Raw genomic sequence first — 4,616 nt, forward strand, 5'->3', positions numbered from 1 at the left:
GTCTCGATCTTCTGACCTCGTGATCCGCCCGTCTCAGCCTCCCAAAGTGCTGGGATTACAGGCTTGAGCCACCGCGCCCGGCCACTTTTCCTTAATTTTTAGAATATTAATAAGTTGCTCAGATAACCTATTGGAATTTCTTCATGGTGGGGGGAAGAGGCTAGAGTTGGTTTTGGTTTTTGTTTTTGACACAGGTTCTCATTCTGTCACCCAGGCTAGAGTTTTATGGTGTGATCTCGGCTCACCGCAGCTTCAACCTCCTGGGCTTATGCCACCCTTCCACCTTAGCCTCCCAAGTAGCTGGGACTACAGGTGTGCACCACCACGCCCAACTAATTTTTCACAATTTTTTTGTAGAGATGGGGTTTCTCCATGTTGCCCAGGCTGGTCTTAAACTCCTGAGCTCAAGTGGTCTTCTTACCTCAGCCTCCCAAAGTGCTGGGATTACAGGCATGAGCCTCTGCGCTTGGCCTGAGGCTAGAGTTTTTTTATTATTAAATTATTCATTCAATAAGCAGTATGTTCTTATTATGGTCCATGTACTGTTCTGGGTAAACTGGATATAAGATGAACATAGGCCTTCATACTTTTAGCCTATAATATGAGAACAAAACAAAACAACTATTTTTATATATTGAGCTCTAAAAGAGCAATCTGTGTCAAATGCTGTGTTGGAGCATAGAATTCCTTCCAGACAGAAAATTTATGTTTTCGTGAATTCCAAGGTGTATTGTAGAGGACTACAAACTGCTTTGCCTTGGGTAGTTTAGAGACACACGTGACCTAGGGCTTGGTCGGGTTGCCAAGACTTGGGTCAAATGCTTAATGTGAAAAGCTTCAAGTATGAGAATAGTTATCAACCTGCTTTAAAAATTACTGTAGAATTATTATACATGTAGTATGATTAAAATATGTATTATACATATATTTTTAATATATATTTTAATTAATGAACAAATCACCAGTATCTGGAGTTAGAAAGAGTTGGGTGTGCTTGTTTCTTCATCTCCAAAATGAAGATAAAAGACTTATTTCTCAGCCGGACGCAGTGGCACACACCTGTAATCCCAGCACTTTGAGAGGCCGGGGTGGGCAGATCATGAGGTCGGGAGATCGAGACCATCCTGGCTAACACGGTGAAACCCCGTCTCTACTAAAAATACAAAAAACTAGCTGGGCGAGGTGGCGTGCGCCTGTGGTCCCAGTTGCTTAGGAGGCTGAGGCAGGAGAATGGTGTAAACCCGGGAGGCGGAGCTTGCAGTGAGCTGAGATCCGGCCACTATACTCCAGCCTGGGCAACAGAGCGAGACTCCGTCTCAAAAAAAAAAAAAAAAGTACACACTGTTGATCTGATTGCTCTGGAGAATACTCTCTGGCACAAAAGCAGAAGTTGGATCTGATATTAGGAGGACAGGTTGAAATGAGTTTAATAAACATAGGACATTGTATTAACTCTTAGTTTTCTGTCTTAAAAATGTAGAGGAGGCTGGCATTTCTGGTCACGTTTCTGGGAGGTACTGTGCTTCCGATGGTAAGGAAGTAAGTGGTATCACAACTAGCCTTCTCTCTACAGGAAGCTATAAAACTGGATAAAAGAAAGGAAGCAATTGTATCAGCCTGTAGACAATAGGCAGCATAAAATTTTAGTTCCTAAGAGAAGGAAAACTCGAGGTGAGCACCACATTTGCTCAGTTTTCTGTCTGAGGACAGTTTCCCAACCCTGTTCTGTGAGTGGAGTCTAAACAGGCTGTGATGATTTCCTCTGAGCTGAAGAGGCAGAGGTCAGAGTTTGGGCAGCTGAAGCAGTTGGAATCTGTGGGGTGGATCATTATAGAGTAGGGAATTGTTCAGCAAGAGGGTTTCAGAAGTCCATGGGGGCATTCCTGTGAGGCTGAAGCTAAGGACTGGCCTATTGTTTATACAAGGGCTGAAACCACCTGAAGCTTACCATATAGAGAGCAGCTGGTACAAAATGAATACAAAAGAGATGCTAGAGGTCAAGTCCTGTTGGGGGGAAAGCAATGCCAGGAACATTGATGGTCCAGCCCTACCAGTAGAAAGATCTCATTGACACTTTGTTAACACCCCTGGCATCCAGCTGAGACCCCACAAAGGCCATGCCTTATGAATAAAGATCTTTCCCAAGGGTAAGATCTACTGTAGACCTGCCCTAACAAGGCCTAAAGCCAACCCCCAGCAAGACAGATTTCGAAGTTTGGGTCCTGTCAAGTTAAGAGAGGTCAAAAATGCCATGGGCTTTCCTCAGATCCACACTTACGACGCCTAAAATCAAAACCACACAAGTTCAGGGCAATCAGGTAGTCATTGAACTATCTGCTAAAACACAAATTGACACTCTTTGTGGGAAGATAACGGTATTTGTAGTTTTTATATGTAATATCCACAGTGGCTAATGTTCAAAAAAAGAAACAGGAGAATATCCATATTCAAGAAGAAAAATCTATGGATAAGATGGCCTCAGTGTTGCACTTAGCAGACAAAGTAACTATTATGAATATATTTAAAGAATTAAAGGAAAATACAGTAGTGAACAATGAGTATCTCAGCAGAGAAATGGAATCTATAAAAAAGAACCAAATGCAAATTCTAGACCTGAAAAGTATAGTAACTGAAATGGAAGTTTCACTTAACAGCAGATAGGATATAATGGAAGAAGCCAGTGAGCTTGAAGAGAACACAGTGGAAATTATTCAGTCTGAACCACAGAAAGAAAAATATTGAAGAAAAGTGAACAGAGCCTCAGGGACCTGTGAGACAATATCAGATAGTCTAATTGAGCTGGGCATGGTGGCTCATGCCTGTAATCCCAACACTTTTGAGAGGCTGAGGCAGGTGAATCACGAGGTCAGCAGATCAAGACCATCCTGGCCAACATGGTGAAACCCCGTCTCTACTAAAAATACAAAACTTAGCTGGGCCTGGTGGCATGCACCTGTAGTCCCAGCTGCTTGTAAGGCTGAGGCAGGAGAATCGCTTGAACCCGGGAAGTGGAGCTTGCAGTGAGCCGAGATCACGCCACTGCACTCCAGCCTGGTGACAGAGCAAGACTTCGTCTCAAGGAAAAAAAAAAGACAATTGGGCGGGAAAAAAATTACCATTTTATTTTTTGAAAATTAATTTCCCATACCTGCTTATCTGAAGGAAAAAACATTAAATAATGGCTGAAAACTTCCTAAGTTTGATGAAAAACATTTTGACTTACAGATCCAAAAGTGTAGTCAACCCCAAGAAAGATAAATACTGGGGGAAAAAAACCTAGGTACATCATAGTTAGACTTCTGAAATCTAAAAATAAGGAGAAGCTGCTGCTGGTGCTGCTCGTGAGTTCATTTGGTGTGGGCCTGGTGCCTCTTTAGTGAAGCAGCAACTGAGGATACCTCTGGTGTTCCCTGTTGCCCATGAAATGCCAAGGGAGGTGTCAACACTAAGAACAACGATCATATGTATTTGAAGGTGGTGGAGCAGGATGGTTCTGTGGTACAGTTTAAGAGGCATACACCATTTAGTCAACTAATGAAAGCGTATTGTGAATGAGAGGGTCTGTCAGTGAGGCAGATCAGATTTCCATTTGACAGGCGGCCAATGCATGAAACAGGCACACCTGCACACCTGGAAGTGGAGGATGAAAGTACCATTGCCGCCAGGCGCAGAGGCTCACAGCTGTAATCCCAGCACTTTGGGAGGCCGAGGCAGGTGGATCACGAGGTCAGGAGTTCGAGACCAGACTGGCCAACATGGTGAAACCCCATCTCTACTAAAAATACAAAAATTCGCTGAACGTGGAGGCGCGCGCCCTGTAATCCCAGCAACTCAGGAGGCTGAGGCAGGAGAATCGCTTGAACCCGGGAGGCAGAGGTTGCAGTGAGCCGAGATCACGCCACTGCACTCCAGCCTGGGCAACAGGGTGAGACTCCGTCTCAAAAAAAAAAAAAAAAAAGAAAGTACCATTGCCATGTTCCAGCAGCAGTCAGGTGTCTACTACAAAGGAACCTGCTACTTTATTCCGGAACTCCATTCTTACAGAGCAACAGTACATTCTCAGTTAGAAAACTGCAATTTGGTTCTGCCACATCCTGACTACTACAGTATAGTTTTCTCTATTCTTTTGTTTCCCTCCTCATTCCTATATTGCATGTAGAGTAAGTGGTGTATGTGCACATGCATATTGTACTTTAAAAAAACCAAAATGGCCAATGGTATATTTTGATTACCATCAAATGGCTATGGGATGGGGAAAGATGCTGGTTCTGTGAAAATACTCTTTCTCCATTAGTGGCATGCTTATCTTTATATTCCAGTAAGTTATTTTCCTCTCACTATTTGAACAAGAAAGCCAACATGAAAAATCCTTGCATACCTTGTTTGATTGAAGAATTTTAATGTTTTTTATTTATCATCATAAAACCAAGGACAGTTTTACAATTTGTTGTATGTAGATGTTTCATATAGAGAGCAGTCTGTCTTTAAGGACGGATAATTACTCTTAAAAATGAATCCTAGTTTTTCCTTCAAAGCAAGCATCTTCTTCTTTTTTTTTTTTTTTTTAGACAGAGTCTTGCTCTCTCGCCCACACTGGAGTACAGTGGCATGATCTT

General features: G+C 42.7%; 1 protein-coding gene across 21 annotated transcripts in view; it reads left to right on the forward strand.

The window, feature by feature from the left end:
- Positions 1-4,616, forward strand: part of ST3GAL3 (ST3 beta-galactoside alpha-2,3-sialyltransferase 3) — a 204,525-nt gene that overhangs the window by 7,568 nt on the left and 192,341 nt on the right. The gene's annotated exons all lie outside the window — the stretch shown is intronic.

This window comes from Colobus angolensis, unplaced genomic scaffold, assembly GCF_000951035.1.
Source record: "Colobus angolensis palliatus isolate OR3802 unplaced genomic scaffold, Cang.pa_1.0 Scaffold106, whole genome shotgun sequence".
NCBI classification, from domain to species: Eukaryota; Metazoa; Chordata; class Mammalia; order Primates; family Cercopithecidae; genus Colobus; species Colobus angolensis.